The sequence below is a fragment of the Muntiacus reevesi genome, chromosome 21 (assembly GCF_963930625.1).
Source record: "Muntiacus reevesi chromosome 21, mMunRee1.1, whole genome shotgun sequence".
NCBI lineage: Eukaryota > Metazoa > Chordata > Mammalia > Artiodactyla > Cervidae > Muntiacus > Muntiacus reevesi.
In genome coordinates, this window is record NC_089269.1 from 33,084,485 (window position 1) to 33,106,192 (window position 21,708).

Here is a 21,708-nt window from a genome sequence, read left to right on the forward strand (position 1 = left end):
TGTTGTGATCCACACTGTCAAAGACTTTGGCATAGTCAATAAATCAGAAGTAGATGTTTTTCTGGAACTCTCTTGCTTTTTCAGTGATCCAACGGATATTGGCAATTTGATCTCTCGTTCCTTTGCCTTTTCTAAATCCAGCTTGAACACCTGGAAGTTCATGGTTGATGTACTGTTGAAGCCTGACTTGTAGAAATTTGAGCATTACTTTGCTAGTGTATGAGATGAGTGCAATTGTGTGGTAATTTGAACATTCTTTGGCATTGCCTTTCTTTGGGATTGAAATGAAAACTGACCTTTTCCAGTCCTGTGGCCACTGCTGAGTTTTCCAAATCTACTGGATATATCAAAGCATGCACCATTTGTGTCAAGGATATAAATAAGAGTGAAATTTTTAAGTACAGAAATAAATAGAACAAAAGAGAGATACTGATATTTTGAAAAGTTCAAGTCTTGCAACCAAGGTTTATATAATGGCAGTTATTAGAAATAAGAGCATAACATAGGACAGTAAGTTCTGACGTGTTTCTTAGGAATGCACTAAGCTTGATTCTAAAAGAGGAAGACACTTCAGAAGAATCTGTAGGAATCTCATCTACTGGAAAAAGGTTACTGCAAGGAAGGTAGGGTGGAGTTGGTCAAAGACAGTGGGTACAAACCTTGGTGGTGCAATTTCTTATGGTTCTTAAATGTCCTAATTCTGGAATAATAATAATAATATCTCTAATTATAAATTTTATTAATATTTCTTATTTTATGTTGAATTTATATTCAGTATATTTGATTAACAGTGTTGTGTTAATTTTAAGTGTGCAGCAAAGTGATTCAGTTATACATATATATACATTTATTCTTTTCTCATATAAGTTATTACAAAATATTGAGTTGAGTTGTCTGTGGTATATAGTAGGTTGCTGTTATCTATTTATATATAAATTTATATATTTTGTATATGTTAAAGCCAAATTCAGTTCAGTTCAGTTCAGTCACTCAGTCGTGTCCAACTCCCTGTGACCCTATGAACCTCAGCATGCCAGGCCTCCCTATCTATCACCAACTCCTGGAGTTTACCCAGGCTCATGTTCAGTGAGTTGGTGATGCTATCTGTTATGCCCGATGTCCGAATCCCCGAGCGGGAAGAGAGAAGGCTTCCAAGGCAATGCAACTCGCAAAAAAAGGGGAAGTTTATTACTGACTCAAGCCAGGGCCTTCTGCCTCCGCCATCACAGTGGTGCAGGGTCAGAAAAGCCCTGAGCCCAAGCTGTTACAGAAATTTATAAGACATGCATAATCAATTAGTAGCTGGCTTAAGCGGATTGGTTACATGTTTACAAAGCAATTCTATTGGTACAGACTTTCGCAGGCTTTTTCAAACCTGGGCTTTCGCGGGCTTTCTCAAACCTGGGCTTTCGCGGGCTTTTCAGCTTTCCCCTTTGTCTCTTACTGGGCGCATATTGATTGGCTGGCTTCAGGTTACCTGATGGGGGTGGGGAATCTTACCATTTCGGGGAAAGCTAAAACTTAGGTCCAGGCTGCCTGTCATGGAATTAACCCTGGCAGCCTCACATTCCCCCCTGTCTTCTTGTTTCTGTAGAGGAATCTTTTTTTTCATCCTGGGCTACCATCTGATATTGCTGCCTTAATACCATAATCTGAATTGTATTGAGACGTTTTTTAATAAATGACATTAGCCGGTTTAAAATACAAGGGCCAAATGTAAGTGTTAATAATAGCACTATAAGTGGCCCCAGGAGGGTGGAAACTAAGGTGGTCAGCCAGGGGGAGCGTTGAAACCAAGACTCAAACCATCTCTGTTGGGCCTCTCGTTCCCTCTTACGTTGCGCCAGCCCTTCTCTCACTTTTGCCATAGATTTTCTTACCACTCCTGTATGGTCTGCATAGAAACAACATTCTTCTCCCAGAGCCGCGCAGACCCCACCCTGTTGGAGAAAAATTAAGTCTAATCCTCTCCTATTCTGCAAGACCACTTCAGACAATGAAGTCAGAGACTTCTCTAAGTGGCTGATTGATTTTTCTATGCGAGCTATATCTTCATCTATGGCGGCTCGTAGGGAGGAAAACCCTTGGCCTTGCAGAGACAGTGAAGCTATTCCTGTCCGTGCTCCTGCCAGCCCAAGACTGAACAAGGCTGCCATGGTAATCGCACTGATTGGCTCTCTCTTTTGTCTTAGCAATTCCCGGTCTCAATGTGAGTACATAACCTCTTCAGAGTGGTATAAGATTTTTGGCATTACAGCAACCAGGACACAGAATTCTTGATTCTGGTTAAAAACCTTCACATTTAAACATGGGGTTAGCCCAGTATGTGAACAAATCTACCAACCCCCAGCCTCTGGCACAATCTAATTTTTGCCATGTAAGCGTAGGTTACTGATAGTCTGGGCACAGAGGGGAGTTTTATCACGTGGCACTGTGCCCAAACAGAGTCCCTGTCCCCAAACTTCATTCATTGTGAGGCCAACCTTGTGCTCTTCCCATCGGCATTGGGGCGGGTTCTGGCCTGAAGACAAGTGGTAAGAGACATTGAGGCCTATAGCCTCATAAAAGGGTGGGTGAAGATTATAACAAAGCCAACAGGACTGGGTCGCGTTAGGGTTGGTATGGTTTAAGACCGTAAAGGCTGCATTCACTAAGGCCCATAGGGGGTCCTGAATTGTTGAGCTAATGGTAACAGCCAGAGGGCCAGGGGTCTCCGTCAATTTGCCTCTAAGGCTCGGAGTAGAGGAGATGTTAAATGTTCCCGGCGAGCTTGGTCTGAAGGTAGTTGGCTTGGGGGTCGCCTTGTGCCCCTGTAACGTTTTGATCAGATTGGGACCTAAACTATGTACCTGCACTGGCTCAATAACCTGTTTAATGATCAAAAGCTCGCCTGGGTAGGGGCCGGGCCAATTTACATGAAGCTGAAAACCCCAAGTCAGTCCTGAGGTCCAGCGGTTTTTTTTTTTCGCCCGTTCTTGGTTAAATTGTACTCGTACCTGAGGGCCATGGTGTCTACGGTCCTTGAAGGTGAAGCTAACTAGATCTCTGTTTCCGACATCCCACCTCTGGGGTCCATCACAAGAGGTCACACAACTCCAGCTCCTGCAATAATAGCTTTCTATGCCACCACAGGTTTTTCAGTTATTTCTTACATAGCCCGGGCAAGCCCAGAACCCCAACCTATGGTTTTTTATCTCATCTCTATAGTACTTATCATAGAGACCGTCCTGCTTTGCGAAGAGGCTTGAGAGGTCGAAGTTCAGGTCCGGCCACCAGGTGTTCAGAGGGTGGATTCCTGATGTCTCATTGAGCAGCTCATGAGTTTGCCCGTCGTTGAGTTTCCAGGTGATCTTAGCAGGTTGATGGGGGTTATGACTGGTCGCTCCTGGGTCGATGAGAGCTGCCATCAGCAGGAGAATTAGGAGGCCTCCCGGCGGGCGAGTTTCAGTTTCAAAGGATTTGACGGGTGAGGACTCACCTTCCATTCTGCTCGTGCTTTTTCCTGTTCTTCCGGCGTGGCTTGCCGCACGTGATTGCAGTGAACCCAGGGTCTAATTCCGTCGACCTTGACAGCAGTAGGAGTGGTAAGGAGAACAACATAAGGGCCTTTCTATCTAGGTTCTAATACTCTAGATTGGTGTCGTTTTACCCAAACCCAATCACCTGGGCCAATATTATGTGAGGGAAGAGCCCTCCTGTTTTGGCCCTCATGTATCTCTCGAATCAATTTCCAAACATGGTTATGCACCTTACTTAATGCCATCAGAGTTTGCTGGAATTGTCCCAAAGTAGGGGGTGGCAGGCATTTTCCTTCGAAAATAGGAGACACAGGAGGGGGTCTCCCATATAAAATCTCAAAAGGAGTAAGATTCAGCTTATAAGGGGTGTTACGTGCCCGAAAGAGTGCAAAGGGAAGGAGGGTCACCCAGTCCCCGCCAGTCTCTATTGCCAACTTTGTCAAAGTTTCTTTTAGGGTCCGATTCATTCTCTCAACCTGTCCTGAGCTCTGGGGATTATATTTGCAATGTAACTTCCATTTTGTCCCCAGAGCTTGGGCCAGCCCTTGTACAATCTGGCTCACAAAGGCAGGTCCGTTATCAGAGCCCATAGTCACTGGCAGCCCGTACCTAGGCACCATCTCCTCTAAGATCTTCTTAGCAACCACTATTGCTGTCTCTCCCTTAGTTGGGAAAGCTTTTACCCACCCCGAAAAGGTATCTACAGAACCAACAGATAGCGATACCCATACTTGCCTGGCCTTACCTCAGTGAAATCTATCTCCCAGTGTTGCCCTGGCTCCTCCCCCCGGTACCTCATTCCCGAGTGCTGCTGCTTCTCTGCCCTCATCAGCTGGCACGCTTCGCAGGCTTGAATTATCTCTCGTACAGCTGCATTTTGTCGAGGGAACCTCAGGCAGGCCGTCTGGAGAAGTGTTAGGGTCTTTTTTTCTCTCAAGTGGGTAGTTGTGTGCAGGTGTTCACACAGGTGACAACCCAGGGTGGCAGGCAATATCAGGTTGTTGTTTTGGTCCCGGTACCATCCATCTTGGTCATCCTTCTGGAGGGTGGCATCCTTGTTGATCCAAGCGAGATCAGGGAGGGAATAGTCGGGGACTGGCGGCAGAGTCCCCATACCAGGAGGTGGAAGTCCCACAGCTAATATGGGGGCGGCGTAGTCCCGGCTAGCCGCTTCTCGAGCGGCCGCATCAGCGGCACGATTGCCCCGCGCCTTAAGGTCTTCTCCTTTCTGGTGACCGGGGACATGTACTATTGCTACTGCCCGGGGCAGTTGGACAGCCTCCAGGAGCCTGCGAATCTCGGGCAGATTTTTGACCTCTTTTCCCTCAGCTGTCCGAAATCCCCTTTCTTGGTATATGGGACCTTGAATATGGGCAGTGCTGAAAGCATATCGGCTGTCAGTATAAATGGTGACTCTCTTCCCTTTGGCTTGCTCTAGAGCTTGTATTAGGGCAATCAATTCTGCTTTTTGCGCAGAAGTGTTTGGGGGAAGTGTCTCAGCCCATATCGTCTGCCCTGAATCATCAACTATGGCGGCTCCCGCCTTCCTTTGCCCATCTTTTACATAGCTGCTCCCATCGGTGAACCATACTAGCTCACTGTTGCTTAAGGGAACATCAGTTAAGTCTTTTCGTGCCGCCAGGGCCTCAGCCAGTATCTCATTGCAGTCATGGAGAGGGCGGTCCTTCTCTGGGTTAGGTAGGAGCGTGGCCGGATTTAGGAAGCAAGGGGTCTGAAAACGCACCTGTGGGGCATCGAGCAGCAAGGCCTGGTAGTGTGTCAAGCGGGCATTGGAGATCCACTTACCCGGCGGCTGCTTTAAAACCCCTTCGATGGCGTGGGGGGTGTACACCAAGAGTTGCTGTCTATACGTCAACTTGTCAGCATCGCGGACGAGGAGGGCTGTAGCTGCAATGATGCGAAGGCAAGGGGGCCACCCAGCGGCCACCGGGTCTAATCGCTTCGAAAGGTATGTTACCGGCCACTTCCATGGTCCCCATTGTTGCGTCAAGACCCCCTTTCCTATTCCTTGCTTTTCATCTACAAACAGCTGGAATGGCTTATTTGGGTTAGGCAGGGCAAGGGCTGGGGCTTCTAGTAGGGCCTGTCTAAGCGTCTGGAAAGCCTTTTTCATTGGCTCAGTCCAAGTCCAGTTTGGGGTCTCTTTACTTCCCTCATACAAGGGCCGGGCCTTCTCAGTAAACCCCATAATCCACAGTCTGCAATATCCAACAGTCCCCAGAAACTCTCTCACCTGGCGAGGGGTTTTGGGCTCTGGTATCTGCAATATTGTTTCTTTCATGGCCTGAGTTAGCCACCTTTGTCCCTGCCGGATCTTATACCCCAAATAGGTGACCTCTTGCCGGGCTATTTGTGCCTTCTTTGCGCTAGCACGATACCCCAAGATGCCTAGGGTCTGTAAGAGGTCCCCGGTGGCACGGCTGCATGCCTCCTCTGTGGTTCCAGCCAACATGAGGTCATCTACATATCGTAGCAGAATGACCTCTGGGTGGCAAGCCCGATATTCGCAGAGGTCCTCACTCAGAGCCTCATTAAACAAGGTAGGGGAGTTCTTGAACCCCTGTGGGAGACGGGTCCAAGTTAATTGTACTACCGGTTGGCCCCCCCCCCTCAGTCCACTCAAAGGCAAATATCTCCTGGCTCTGGGCCGCCAGGGGTAGGCTGAAAAAGGCATCCTTCAAGTCCAACACAGTATACCAAGTGTACTCAGGCAGTAAACTGCTCAGGAGGGTATATGGGTTAGGGACAGTGGGGTGTATGTCACTCACCCGCTTGTTGACTTCTCGCAGGTCTTGGACAGGTCTGTAATCTGTCCCCCCTGGCTTCTTCACCGGCAGTAAGGGGGTGTTCCAAGGGGATTGGCATTGCCTGAGAATTCCGGCATCCATGAGACGTCGAATGTGGGGAGTGATCCCCCGCCGAGCTTCCTGGCTCATGGGGTACTGTTTTACCCTTACAGGAACTGCCTCTGCCTTTAGCTCGATGACGACCGGATGTCTCTGTTTGGCTAGTCCCATCCCTGCCGTTTCTGCCCAGGCCAATGGGTATTTATGGACCCACGGTTGTACATCTAGTGCTATGGTCTCTGAGGGCTTAGGCACAAAAAGTCTGTATTCATCTCTTAAGGCTAGGGACAAGACATGTATCGGTTGTCCAAGTCCATCCGTGACTGACATTCCCCCAGGGTCAAAATGGATCTGAGCATTAACTTTAGTCAACAAGTCCCGTCTAAGTAGAGGGGCTGGGCATTCTGGTATCACCAAAAACGAATGGGACACCTGGTGGGTCCCCAGATTTACTTTCTGTTCTGTGGTCCAACAATATCTTTTTGTCCCCGTGGCTCCTTGCACTAAGCTGGTTTTTTTAGACATTGGTCCCAGTTTTTTATTTAAAACAGAGTGTTGGGCGCCAGTATCTACCATGAAGCCAACGGGTTTCCCCTCCACATGTATGGTTACCCAGGACTCGGGGAGGGGCACCGAGTCTTGACTCCCCTAGTCACTGTCTTCCCCCGCATATAGAACTCGAGTTCCAGGGGAAATTTTTTCTCTCTGGGTCATTCCTTTCTTTGAGTCCCTCTTAGGGCACTCGTTTTTCCAGTGCCCCTGTTCTTTGCAGTAGGCGCACTGATCCTTCTTTAGGGCCTGCCTTTTTGGTTTTTCTTTTTCTCCCATCCGGGGGTCTCGAGGTTCCCTCAATTCTGTTCCGGCCTTTATCCCAGCAAAAAGGATCTGGGCTAGCTCCCTCTGGTTCTTCCGGTTTTCCCTCGCCCTATGTTCCCTATCTTCTTTCCTGATCTTCTCAGCTAATTCCCTTTCCTCCCGTCGAATTCGTTCTTCCCTTTCTTCTGGGGTCTCCCTATTATTAAATACCTTTTCAGCTACTTTCAGTAAATCCTGTATTGTCTGTTCTCCCAATCCCTCTACCTTTTGTAATTTCTTCCTAATATCTGGGGCTGCCTGATTTACAAACGCTAACAGAACTTCAGTGCGTGACTCCTCAGCCTGGGGGTCCATAGGTGTATATTGCCTGAAAGCTTCCATCAGCCTCTCTAGGAAGGCTGCTGGGCTCTCAGTGGGCTCTTGCCTTACTAGATTTACCTTTGCCAGATTCGTCGGCTTTCTTCTGCAGCCCGCAGGCCAGCCATTAGAGTCTGGCGGTACACTCGGAGATGCTCCCTACCCTCCACCCGCTCAAAATCCCAGTTAGGCCGCAACAGAGGAAACCCCTCGTCCACAAGATGAGGCTGGGTGGTTGGTCTCCCGTCGGCCCCCGGGACCCGTTTCCGTGCCTCTGCCAGGATTCGCTCCCGTTCTTCCGTGGTGAAGAGCACCTGCAACAGCTGCTGACAATTGTCCCAGGTGGGGTTATGAGTGAACAAAATGGAATCTAAGAGGTCAATGAGGCCTTGGGGTTTCTCTGAGAAAGGAGGGTTTTGGGTTCTCCAATTGTACAGGTCACTCGTGGAAAAGGGCCAGTACTGATAGGTTCGCTCTCCGTCCGGGTTAGCTGGTCCCACTCGGACGGGGAGCGCCTGAACAGTGGATGAAGGTAACTCTGGGTCCCCAGGGTCTTGCCCACCCCTATCTCCCCTAGTTCTCCCCCGGGTCCCCAGTGCCGGTCCCCCCTCATGGTCAGTTCCCGTTGGCCCTTTTAAACCTCTCGGTTCACCCGTGGGAGCTTCTCTCCTCGGAGGGGGTTGCGAGGAGGGCACATATGGCGGAGGCCTTATCTCCGTTTCTAGATCTATCAGGTTTGGATAAGATGATTCCTGAAGGACTGGTTTTGGGTCTTCTTTCTTTTTGGTTTCCTCCGGGGGGATCTCCATCACCAGGACCTGTGAATTGGAGGAACTAGGAAGTGTATAAACAAAAGGTTTTAACCATTTAGGTGGATTTTCCACTAAATCCTGCCAGACCATGACATAGGGGACCTGATTCGGATGGCCCCAGGGATCAGGAGTCATAATCTTCTCCTTCATAGCCTGTATGATGGACGGTTGAAAGGTGCCTTCCGGAGGCCATCCTACCCGAAAGGCGGGCCACTCTGCAGAACAAAAAGTTATTAATTTACTTTTCTTGACTAGCAAAGACAAGTTATGGGCCCTGGCCCTGACATCCGAAAAATGGTCAGTCATGAGAGAAAGTGGGGTAGATTCTCTCTGACCCATGGTTAAAATAAATGGTAAGGAAGAAAGAGAGAGAAAGTCACTGAGAACGACCACCAAAAATCCTACCGGGAGTGGTGGCGGCCAAGAGGTTGGGCTTATGGTATGCTTTTGGAACTGTTTATGTGCCTACGTCGTTGCACGGAAGTTTTCTTGCTGGGGGCGGGCACCCTAGGGGTTTCTAGCCCGTTCCGTGACCCCCTTATCCTCTCACAGGAGTCTTCAAGTGGCAGGCGCCCTAATGGCCTTTAAGTGCCTGACCCGTGCCCACAAGAAGAATTTTAGGCCACGTCCTCAGTTAGGGATGTTAAAGGAGAGTTTCACCCGGTCGGGCTCTAGTTACTGAGGCTCACTTATTGTAGGGCCTTCAGAGTCCGCCAGAGTGTAGCCCTGGCCAGGATTCATCAATTGCCCCACAACCATTCGCCTGTTCACTGAAACTCCCGAAAAGAAAAGGAGTGGAGGGGAGATCGGAGAAGAGAAGGAGAATAAGTCAGAAGAGAAAAGAACGATGCCCCAGAAGAGAACGAGAATAGAGACAATGCCGGCACACACAAAAACACGGAGAGCCGAAGACAAACACACGGACAAACAAACGTCGGCCGACGACACAGCGCTGGATTTTCGGGCCCCCTGAATTTCACCTTACCGAATGGCGTCCGCTGTTCACCAGACTCGGGGTCGGGAGAGGAACTTTCTTCCCTGCGGAGTCGGCTGCCTCCCAGCGCGTCCGCTGGCCTTGGCCTTACGCCGGCTGGTCCCCCCATTTCTAGAAAGCTTTCCCTGCAGAGTCGGCTGCCTCCCAGCGCGTCCGCTGGCCTTGGCCTTACGCCGGCTAATCCCCCTTTCTAGAAAGCCTTCCTTCTGTGCCAGATACGCACCCTCCTGCTCCCTAACAGGGCCCTGAATTTACTGTGGTCTTTCCTGAGCACCGGTGTTATTATTTATCCTTCCCCCTTTGTCCTGGAAGCGTTCTCTTCTCCCGGTCAAGGGATCCCGGACGAGCCCCCAAATGTTATGCCCGATGTCCGAATCCCCGAGCGGGAAGAGAGAAGGCTTCCAAGGCAATGCAACTCGCAAAAAAGGGGAAGTTTATTACTGACTCGAGCCAGGGCCTTCTGCCTCCGCCATCACAGTGGTGCAGGGTCAGAAAAGCCCTGAGCCCAAGCTGTTACAGAAATTTATAAGACATGCATAATCAATTAGTAGCTGGCTTAAGCGGATTGGTTACATGTTTACAAAGCAATTCTATTGGTACAGACTTTCGCAGGCTTTTTCAAACCTGGGCTTTCGCGGGCTTTCTCAAACCTGGGCTTTCGCGGGCTTTTCAGCTTTCCCCTTTGTCTCTTACTGGGCGCATATTGATTGGCTGGCTTCAGGTTACCTGATGGGGGTGGGGAATCTTACCATTTCGGGGAAAGCTAAAACTTAGGTCCAGGCTGCCTGTCATAGAATTAACCCTGGCAGCCTCACACTATCTAACCATCTCCTCCTCTGTTGTCCCCTTCTCCTCCTGCCCTTGATCTTTCCCAACATCAGGGCCTTTTAAATGAGTTAGCTCTTTGCATCAGGTGGCCAAAATATTGGAGTTTTAGCTTTAACATCTGTCCTTCCAATGAACACCCAGGACTAATTTCCTTTAGGATGTACTGGTTGGATCTCCTTGCAGTCCAAGGGACTCTCAAAAGTCTTCTCCAACACCACAGTTCAAAAGCATCAATTCTTTTGTGCTCAGCTTTCTTTATAATCCAACACATGACTACTGGAAAAACCATAGCCTTGACTAGACGGACCTTTGTTGACAAAGTAATGTCTCTGCTTTTTAATATGCTGTCTAGGTTGGTCATAACTTTCCTTCCAAGGAGTAAGTGTCTTTTAATTTCATGGCTGCAATCACCATCTGCAGCGATTTGGGAACCCCCCAAAATTAAGTCAGTCACTGCTTCCACTGTTTCTCCATCTATTTGCCATGAAGCAATGGGACTGGATGCCATGATCTTAGTTTTCTGAATGTTGAGCTTTAAGCCAACTTTTTCATTCTCCTCTTTCACTTTCATCAAGAGGCTCTTTAGTTCTTCTTCACTTTCTGCCAAAAGGGTGGTATCATCTGCATATCTGAGGTTATTGATATTTTTCCCAGCAATCTTGATTTTAGCCGTGCTTCATCCAGCCCAAATTAAGGGCTTGTAATTAAAATAGTATCTTTAAATGATGGAGCTGGTCACTAGAAGCAGAAGACATAGGTTTCAAGTTTAGACATATCTAGTGAATATATAGGTACATTACACATGTAATAATCTATACCATTATAGGGTTTCCCTGGTTGTGCAGTGGTAGAAAATCCACCTGGAACGCAAGAGATGTGGGTTCAATCTGTGGGTAAGAAAGATCCCCTAGAAAAGGAAGTGGCAACCCCCTCCAGAATTCTTGCCTGGGAAGTCACAGGGACTGAGGAGCCTGGGGGCAGCAGCGCAGTGGGTCCCAAAGGAGGCGGACACAGCACAGCAGCTGAAGAACAGCAGCAACGGCGACCCATGCCGGCACTGGGTTTTGTTGTCTGTCACAAGACGCCCCTTATAGCTTAAGTTAATGAGGATGGAAGAAAGATATTTTAGCTTAGCCGTGAAGTTGTGGAAGATCCATAACCAGTACTAGTAACTAAGGGTAATGTATTAACTTGACTATACTGTCGATATTCAAGTATGTGACTATGGGCCACACTCTTGTCATCTCTTCTTTAAAATGAAGGGAACAAGTCTCCCCAGACTTCCTCTGATGGGTCTATTCTGCAATTTGATTTTTTTTTTTAAATGAAGTGATTCACTAATTCAGTATGCTACTGCTGCTAAATCACGTCAGTCGTGTCCGACTCTGTGTGACCCCATAGACGACAGCCCACCAGGTTCCCGTCCCTAGGATCCTCCAGGCAAGAACACTGGAGTGGGTTGCCATTTCCTTCTCCAATGCATGAAAGTGAAAAGTGAAAGTGAAGCCACTCAGTCGTGTCCGACTCTGGGACCGCATGGACTATAGCCTACTGAATGTCATATTAAGGGAATCTGCAGGGAGTGGGAGCATTAACTGGTAAAGCAGAAGCATTGCTAATGGACCTGAGACAGTAGCCCAATATCTCAAGGGAACCTAAACAATAATCATTTCATATTTAAATACATAAATTTAAATACATAAACATTTTATGTTTATATACAGTAAACATTCTGTGTATCTTTGTATCATTTTAATTTTACAGAACTATAGTTTCAGGCCAAACTTAAGCTCATGTTTTGTATGTTATTTGGGGCTCTTTGTTTACATTTCTAAAGTCAACAAGATAAAACAACTACACAGAAAAGTATTAATAGCTACTTAATATCTTATTGGTTGGAGGCATGAAAATGAAAGCACCAAAAAGGTGCTTTAGTAGTCTAAAAATTCAGTCTTTTATGTTTAAACTATATCATCCTATTTTGCAAATGCCTGCTCTAAACATAACACTGAACTCATTGCTAAATATGAAACAGTAGTTAAGAAATTATTTGCAAAACGGATCTCAAGGTCTTTATTCTGTTCTTCCATGTGGAATCTATTTACTCATTTGCACATGTGGAACTTCTCATCTCTACAGCATGCTTGTAAGCTTCACACTGAGTCTGAAAGTTGAGACAGATTTGGATCAGTAAGCAAATTAAAGATTCGCTTCAAAACATTCAGTAGGAAAAAAAATGTGTTGCTTTCAGTTTTTGAGGATTTATCTTTGCACAAAATATCTATCTACACATCAAAGACATTTAGATGTTTAGCTAAGTATTTTGTGGCCTGAAAAGGGAATATTCATTGGAAAGCAGGCTTGCCTCACAATAGAACTGTATTCTAAAATCTTGTTTATATTTACATTCTGTATTTTATAAGAATGGAATATATATTTGTTATCTCATTGACTCAAGATCACTAGAATTAAATTTCATGAAGGAGTGTCCTTTACCTGTCTTGTTCATATCCAGTGCTCAATTCAGTGCCTGGTATATATCAGAACCTTAATAAATGTTTTGAAATAATACCATGGAAAAAAGATAAGCAAAAGCCTTGAGATTTAGCATCTGATCGTTAGTACTGCCTCGAAGCTAAGATTTTAGCCAAACTATTCCTCCTTCATTAGGTCTCATTTTCCTTATCTTTTAAAAATAAGGATTTTTTTGATTGATGAGTGGTCTGGTGTTATAAAATTACTTAGCAATTACAATATGTAGCTCAATAATCTTGTAATCCCAACCTTAAATAAATATTTTTCCATAGATGATATAATTTCTAAATTTATCAGTTAAGTCATCTAGTATATGGATTAAAATTTTCATGATATAGATTTTGTCTTATCACACTAAAGCATCATAATGCAATTTTACCCCCCAGAAAGTTTGCATTGGAAAATAAGAACACAGTGGTACAATCTCTTAACTTTGAGGGAAGTACCAAGTTAAAGTCAGAATGAATTATTCCTTTTTTCTGCCTTGTGGTTCTGTAGGTTAGGGTTGAGGGTGAGAGCAGGCAGGCTGGAAAAGTGCACTAGGGAGCATGAAAGGTGGTATGTTAATAAATACATGGGCGTGATACTTCCCAGGTTTAGACAATATTCATATTAAATGGAAATCCTAAGTCTGGATGTATCCTTGTGGAAATCTAGAACACATATGAGTCAGATATCATATGGGATTAATATGTTATAAAATAGTATATAAAGTGTTGATCCTCCTCAATCACTCTTATTTTCAGGTCATTAGGAATTTTGTTGGGATAATTGTCCAAATGAATTTGAAGCATTCTATTCAAGTGGTAAGTAGAACTACTTGCTATATTACCATTTTTCATCTGTAATTAATATAATTTTCTGAGTATTTAAATGAGAATTATTAATTACTATTCTTCGCTCATATTTTGAATCATTTTTATTTGTATTCTTTTGAATCACTTTTAAAGGAGAATTATGAAAGAACTTTCTTTTATTTTTTAAATTATCATGCTGAAATGAAAATATATGGCATGTAAACTTGGGGAGTGTTTATGACTGTCCTCTAAAAACTGGAATAAAGTTAGTGCCTGGAAATTAATAGATCTGCTATAAGCAAATATAGATAGGTAGGACTGTTTGTAGAAATATACATGTAAAATTCTCTTTCTGTATACTTATGTTTCTTCTTATATTGAAATTGTAAAATATGATTTATGGGCTTCAACAGATGGGTAGTTTACTTGAAAATGATATTGAAATCTGTACCTTTTGACATCTGAGTACATTGGTCTAAACTTACTTTGTTATCTTCATTAATAGTTATTTCATCAGATTCTGAGATGGGATAAGTGAAGCCATTATTATTCTTGTTTAGTTTAGAAGCAATTTGCCAGAAACTGAGGACTGTCGTCCTTAAAGTTTGTGATAATCATGGTGTTTGCCAGATGGGCTGTCTGTGTTTTCACACTGTTGAAATAAGGAGATGTCCAAAATACAGATAATTCTACATCTGACCTCATGGCACAAGGAAAGTGCTATAAAATTTCGTTTATTATATTTTCTCATTATATATATTTACCATAGACAGATATTAAATGAAAATAAATTCAAATAAGAACAAAGCAGCCATGCTCTTACCACCTAAACATAACCAGTTAACCCTTTGAATATACTGGTGAATGTTTTAGGTATGTGAACACATAATTTTTTGCAGGAATTTGAAAAATGAAAGTGATGGCAATATATAATTTCAGTTCAGTTCAGTCACTCAGTCGTGTCCAACTCTTTGTAAGCCCATGAACCACAGCACGTCAGGCCTCTCTGTCCATCACCAACTCCCAGAGTCCACCCAAACCCATGTCCATTGAGTCGGTGATGCCATCCAAACATCTCGTCCTCTGTTGTCCCCTTCTCCTCCTTCTTTCAATCTTTCCCAGCATCAGGGTCTTTTGAAATGAGTCAGTTATTTGCATCAGGTGGCCAAAGTATTGGAGTTTCAGCTTCAACATCTGTCCTTCCAATGAACACCCACGACTGATTTCCTTTAGGATGGACTGGCTGGATCTCCAACTCTCAAGAGTCTTCTCCAACACCACAGTTCAAAAGCATCAATTCTTTGGTGCTCAGCTTTCTTTATAGTCCAACTCTCACATCCGTACATGACCACTGGGAAAACCATAGCCTTAACTAGATGGACCTTTGTTGACAAAGTAATCTTTCTGCTTTTTAATATGCTGTCTAGGTTGGTCATAACTTTCCTTCCAAGGAGTAAGCGTCTTTTAATTTCATGGCTGCAATCACCATCTGCAGTGATTTTGGGGCCCAGAAAAAATTTAGGTTTACCCTATTTGTCCCCAAATGACTCTGCAACCTGAGTTTGAATCACTTGTTCTCTCTCTCTGCATGACATTCGGTAAATTCTTTACTCTCTCTGGGCCTTTCATTTCTTATAGGAAAAATAATAATCTATACCTAGTTGATGAATTTCTCTTGAAGACTAAGCAAGTTAATAGAAATAAAGTGCTTAGAACAGTGCTCAGTTGTTTCAAAATTATCCATTGCTTTTTAATTTTTTTTCTGAAAAGTCAGATAAATAATGTAAATTTGTGCTTTTTTTTGGTATCCTGTTACCTCATTTAAGCTCTTTATTTGTTGTAATTACCTTTCTGTTGGTTCTTTTGTGTTTTCACTCTGAAAATAATTTTATCTTCAAAAAGAAATTGCTTATAGATAATTTTTGTTTTTAATATTCAACACTTAAATTTTGAGTTCACCACGTAAATTTTCTTGACTACAGCTTTCAGTTCAATGCTAAATAGTGATAAATAACTTCTTCCTAGTTTTATTGGGGATGACTCTCTTGATGATCATTTAAGTATGATGTTGACTATGTTTTATTCCTTTTCATGTTAAGAAGTTATCATATTCTTAGTGAACTAGATGACCAGAAATTTCTGTTGATGCTTCAGGTACACAAATATCACTTGAATCTGTTGAGGTGATGATTTGGTTTTCCTCTCTCGCTAATTTTAAGTATTCTTTGAATAGCTGGAAGCTTAATCTTTTATACATACTTTAATTCAATGTTTATTTATTTTTTTAATTTATGAGGGACTTTGAAAAAATGCTCAAAAGTGAAGTGATTTATAGTATTTTTAATTCCTTCCTTTATAGCATTTTTTATTCTTTCTTTTGAGTACTGTTAAGGTGGTTATATTCACATTGGAATCTTTACAATATGCTCTGTGGATATATTTTATCTTTTCTATTTTGTTAAATCTGTTGAATAATTAATCGATTTCTATTGAATTTTTTAAATTCTGAGATGTATTTCTATCATAATTTCTACAAGTGTATTCTAGATTATTTATATTAAGGTTTTAATATCATCAACTTTTTAAATCTTTGGAGAATGTTTTAAAACAATATATAATTCATGGCATGTTCTAAGTCAAATATATTTTTATTTATTCAGTTTAACATAAGTAACCATATTGTTCAAGTTTCATGTTTTTATAGTCTGTCTGCTGAACAGAGATGGGGCTACTTTGTACAAATTCTTACAAAGCCCAAGTGATTCACTGAATTTATATTCTAGTCACAAAGCTGCCAGGCATAAGTTGGTGAGTTATATCAGTCATACTTGTTTAGGAATAAGCATATAATAAGTTGTACTTATTTAGGAAGATGAGTCTTTCAGGGATGAAAAAGATCAACTACAATGGGGATAACACTAAGGCCAGAGGAAAAAAATTAAAATCTTTTTGGATCCAACATTAGGATCTTTTAGGAGTCTGACCTTTAGAAATACTCTCTTTTCTAAGCAAGAAGTGTTGTTGACCTATTCCTTCCCAAGGCTCTGGCTCTTCCCTCTATATTCCTATTTCCTTCATCCAGGACATTTATCAGATTTTCTTCTCAGTACTTTTTGACACTCTTTGACACTACCCTTTTAAATATCCAGTATAATGGCTTTGTCTGCTGAGTTATCTTATTTCCCTTCCCTTTTCTCTTTAACAATTTTGCTATATGTATATATAGCTTGTAAACATCAAGATGAAATTCTTCCAGAATTTTATAGTCAATGTTCATCCAGCCACCCATCAAACATTTGTTGAAAATCAGCTATGTGTTAGGCACTATAATAGGAAGTAGAAAATGCTATCTCCCTAGCTCAGCTAGAATGTTTAATCCCTATGCTAAAGAAATCTTAATCTTCTGCTTGAACTCTCCAAGGTTCAGTATCTCCAATTAGCATGAGTCTATCTTTAATTTGATAACCTAAAGATACCCAAAACTTTACTAAGTTCTATCTTTGTCTCTAAACTTACACCTCCTATCAGTCTTGTCCTGGTTTATGGTTGGTAGTAAACTTCTAGGCTCTTAACATGTAATCTTTATTAAATTATTATTTTATGCTAAAGTCTTTTTATTGGTATATAGTTGCTTTACAATGTTGTGTTACTTTCTTCCGTACAACAAAGTGAATCGGCTATGTGTATATATATCCCGTCCCTCTTGGCCCTACCCCCACCCCTCACCTATACCATTCATCTAGGTCATAACAGCACTGAGTTGGGTTCCCTGTGCCATACAGCGGGCTCCCACTAGCTCTCTGTTTTACATAGAGTAATGTATATATGCCAGTCACAGCCTCCTGATTAATTTCCCACTGACATTCATCCCTACCCCTAACTGACATTCATCAAAATCCTATTGTTCACATCTTTACACTTGTCCCAAGCTTCTCTACTTCTCTTTATCTTTGTATGTGTTACCTTAGTGTTAGAACCACAAAATCTGCTTCTTGATTTTTTACAAGCTCCTAACTATTTCTGTATCCCTCCCTCTCTCGTCCATCAACCACAGTGACATTAAGGTTCTCCCTGAAATGTGTATGTAATTAATGAGATAATTAATTCTAGGTCTTCCCTTGTGGCTAAGATGGTAAAGAATCTGCTTGCAGTGCAGGAGACTCAGGTTCGTCCCTAGGTTGGGAAGATCCCCTGGAGAAGGGAACAGCTACTCACTCCAGTTTTTTTGCCTGGAGAATACCATGGACAGAGGAACCTGGCGGGCTACAGTCTATGGGGTCACAAAAAGGTGGACCTGACTGAGTGATGAACACTAATGAGATAGTCACCCATTCAAAATTTTTATGATTTTGCTTTGCTTAGAGGAAAAGCACAAACTCCCCAGGCTGGCATTTTGTTTTTCTTACAACTTGGTACCAAGTTCATATCTTCTCAGTTTACTTGACTGAGAAGTAAGTCATCTTACTTCTCTCCCCACTCATGTGAATGTCGTCATCTTTGACTACTGTGTGTTGTGGCTTCTTCATATTTAGATCATTTTCTGATACACAGTGGGTACTCAAATAGTGTTTGTTGATCATTATTTTGAGAAGACTTAGATTTATGATAAGCAAGACCTTGTGATTTTCTGGGTGGGTCAGATTGATGAGATGCTGTTTAATTTTGTAATTTATGAAAACTTTGAAGTTTCATATTAGGGGGATGCCAGACAAATGGAAATTATGTATGTGACTTAGACAATCACCTATGTGACTTAGACAATGGCTTGGACAGTGACTTCATCTAGCTGTGTTTTCTGGTTGTTAAACTGATGCTTCAAGCATCAGAAATTTATTCAGTATTGTGGTTACAACTGTTTAATACTCTAAGATTAATTGCTTTCCATTACCTGTGGAAGCTAAAGAAAACAATGGTTTGCAGTTTGAATATAAATTTAAGAGACGTGATGTAACATAATTGTTATATGATGCAAGTATTCTGATTTGATTCAAAATGGTTGTATACATAGACCTCTAAATAATTTACCTTTAAGGCTGTATTATTATGATTTTTCCTGGCAGTGGAGTATTTATGTAATTTTCAGTGTTTTTTTTTTTTAAAGAATGTAATTGGATATTTGATTCTTTAACTGAGAGAGTTAGGCTGAGTTGCCTAGAAATAGGACATTCATGAGGATGTCATGGAAAATTTGAGGTGGAGAGTTTTACATCAAGATTAAATAAATTTAGCAGCTATTTGGCGCGACTTATTTCAAATAGTTGTTTTTGTCATGCTTGTCTTCATCACATGAAGAGCAGCCAAACCAGGTTTTCCTTATATTTTTGTTGAGTTAAGAAGTTTCAACCAAATGTTAAGTCTCTGAAATTATCCTTTATAAATTTTAACTGCCTGGTCACAGTCACTTCTTTCCAAGTGTCAAGGTTTGTCAACTCAATGGTGAGATATGTAGTATATTCCATACACATTGTCAATGACACAGTCTTTGAACACTTTCTAGATTATTTTGACTACTTCAATAATGAAGGAAAATAAATTGAATGTACTACAGTTGCACTGATCTTTAACCATTGATGAAGAAAACATTATTCTGAATTGACTTAGTCACTATCAAGACTTTCTTTTCCTATGTCCTGGAGAGTAAGAAAATCTTTGGTTTTCTAGTTCATCAGCAGGGGAGAAAATGACTTTTTTTGGTAGCTTTACTTTACACATTCCTTTTGACTTTATAGTATTGTAAGCATTATAGCGAGGTGAAAGTCTCTCAGTCATGTTCGACTCCTTGCGACCCTGTGGACTAAACAGTCCGTGGAATTCTCCAGGCCAGAATATTAGAGTGGGTAGCCTTTCCCTTCTCCAGGGGATCTTCCCAACCCAGGGATCAAACCCAGGTCTCCCACATTATACACAGATTCTTTACCAGCTGAGCCACCAGGGAAGTCATGTAAGCATTATAAGCCCTATGAATGTATATTTAGTTTTATATTAAAACTTTGAAAAGATTAATTTCCATATTAAAGGTTTGCAAACATTTTTTTCTTTTTCCTTCTAAAAAGGGACTCTACTGTTCAGAGTTGACAACTATGATGTGACAGCAAATAGCTTAACATCATTCGAGTTTTCCAATTTTGAGTGAGTTCCTAGTGTGAAAGGATGGGCTTCTATATGCAAAATTATAGTTTTATATATCTGATAGTGTTCTTGAGAACATCTAGCCTAATGTTCATGTTATATAGATATAGTACCAGAAAAGTTGAGTGAATTATCAAGTTCAGTGAATTATCTAGTCAGTGACAGATGGACCATAACTATAGTGATAAATATATGCAGATAAGCATGAGAAGCCTTTCACAATAACTTCAAATTGATTATAAAAAGAGAACTGGGTCAAATAAGACTAAATACAAAAGAGTTAAAATAAGTATCTCAATATTAAAAATCACTGAAATTTGGCTTCATGTAGGCTTTTTTGAATTTTTAAATAAAATTCTGAAATCTCTGATAAGTACTTTTTTGTAAAAGAGTAGTTTTAACAACAGCAAATATTAACATTTATTTATTTTCATTACAGTGTTTTTGAATATTAAATATTGTTTTGAAATACTTCTATTTTTATGTGATTCAAAGGGGAGAGTAAGGTATCTTTATTGTGAGCTTTTGAAAGACATTTAAAGTTTTATTTCAGAGTAAAAGTTATTTCATATGATGAATATGATGATTTCATCATATGAAATGTTGTAAAGCATAAATGATTTTATGATAGAAATATTTTATTCATCAGATTATAGCTAGTTGCTTATGACTAACTGTAATGTGAATATGTTTTTCCATTCCTACTGTTTTCCAACAATATACCTCTACTATGTTTAGGTATATTTTAGGTTCTCTCGTTTAGAATTAAATATGGCTATATTTGTTGTTCAGTCACTAAATCATGTCCAACACTTTGAGACACCATAGACTGCAGCACACCAGGCTCATCTGTCCTCCACTGTCTTCCAGAGATTTCTCAAATTCATATCCATTAAGTCAGTGATGCTATCTAACCATCTCATCCTCTGCTATCTCTTTATCCTTTTGCCTTCATCCTGCCTGATGCCTTTCCCAGAATCAGTATCTTTTCCAGGGAGTCGCTCTTTGCATCACATGACCAAAATCTTGGTGCCTCAGCTTCAGCAATAGTTCTTTTGATGAATATTCAGGGTTGATTTCCTTTAAGATTGACTGGTTTGAGTCAGCTGTCATCCTTGTAGGGACTCTCAAGAGTGAGATACCATTCTTATTTATCTCTTTTTCTATATATACTACCATGTTGCTCAAATTTGGCTGCTCCTTAGAAACACCTGAGATTAAAAAATACTCAGGAATAGATGAAGAAAGTTGATTGTGATGATATTTTGCATCCATCTATCTATGTCAAAGCTTATAAAATTATTTTGTCATTGTTGTTGTTGTTCAGTCTCTCAGTCATGTCCAATTCATTGCAACCCCATGCACAGCAGCACACCAGCCTTCCCTGTCCTTCACCATTTCCCAGAGCTTGCTCAAACTCATGTCCATTGAGTCAGTGATCCCATCCAACCTCTCATCCTCTACCATCCCCTTCTCTTCCTGCCTTCAATCTTTCCCAGCATCAGGGTGTTTTCCAATGAGTCAGTTCTTTGCATCAGGTGGCTAAAGTATTGGAGCTTCAGCTTCAGCATCAGTCCTTCCAATGACTATTCAGCACTGATTTCCTTTAGGATTTACTGGTTGATCTCCTTGCAGTCCAAGGGACTCTCCAGAGTCTTCTCCAACACCACAGCTCAAAAGCATCAGTTCTTCAGCATTCAGCCTTCTTTATGGTCCAACTCTTGCATCCAAGCATGACTACTGATAAAACCATAGCTTTGAATAGATGGACTTTTGTCAGCAAAGTAATGTCTCTGTTTTTAATATGCTGTTTAGGTTTGTCATAGCTTTTCTTCCAAGGAGCAAGTGTCTTTTGCTTTTGTTGCTGTAGTCACCATATGCAGTGTTATTGGAGCCCAAGAAAATAACATCTGTTTCCATGTGTCCCCATCTACGTGTCATGAAGTGATGGTACCAGATGTGATGATCTTCATTTTTTGATTGTTGAGTTTTAAGCCTGTTTTTTTCACTCTCCTCTTTCACCTGCATCGAGGCACTGTTGTTCCTCTTTACTTT

At 42.0% G+C, this 21,708-nt stretch overlaps 1 long non-coding RNA gene across 1 annotated transcript in view; it reads left to right on the forward strand.

Moving 5' to 3' along the window:
• Positions 1–21,708, forward strand: part of LOC136152359 (uncharacterized) — a 157,149-nt gene that overhangs the window by 26,760 nt on the left and 108,681 nt on the right. Inside the window, exon 2 of the long non-coding RNA XR_010660200.1 lies at positions 13,474–13,533. This is a non-coding gene — a long non-coding RNA (uncharacterized lncRNA). The remainder of the gene's footprint in view (positions 1–13,473; positions 13,534–21,708) is intronic.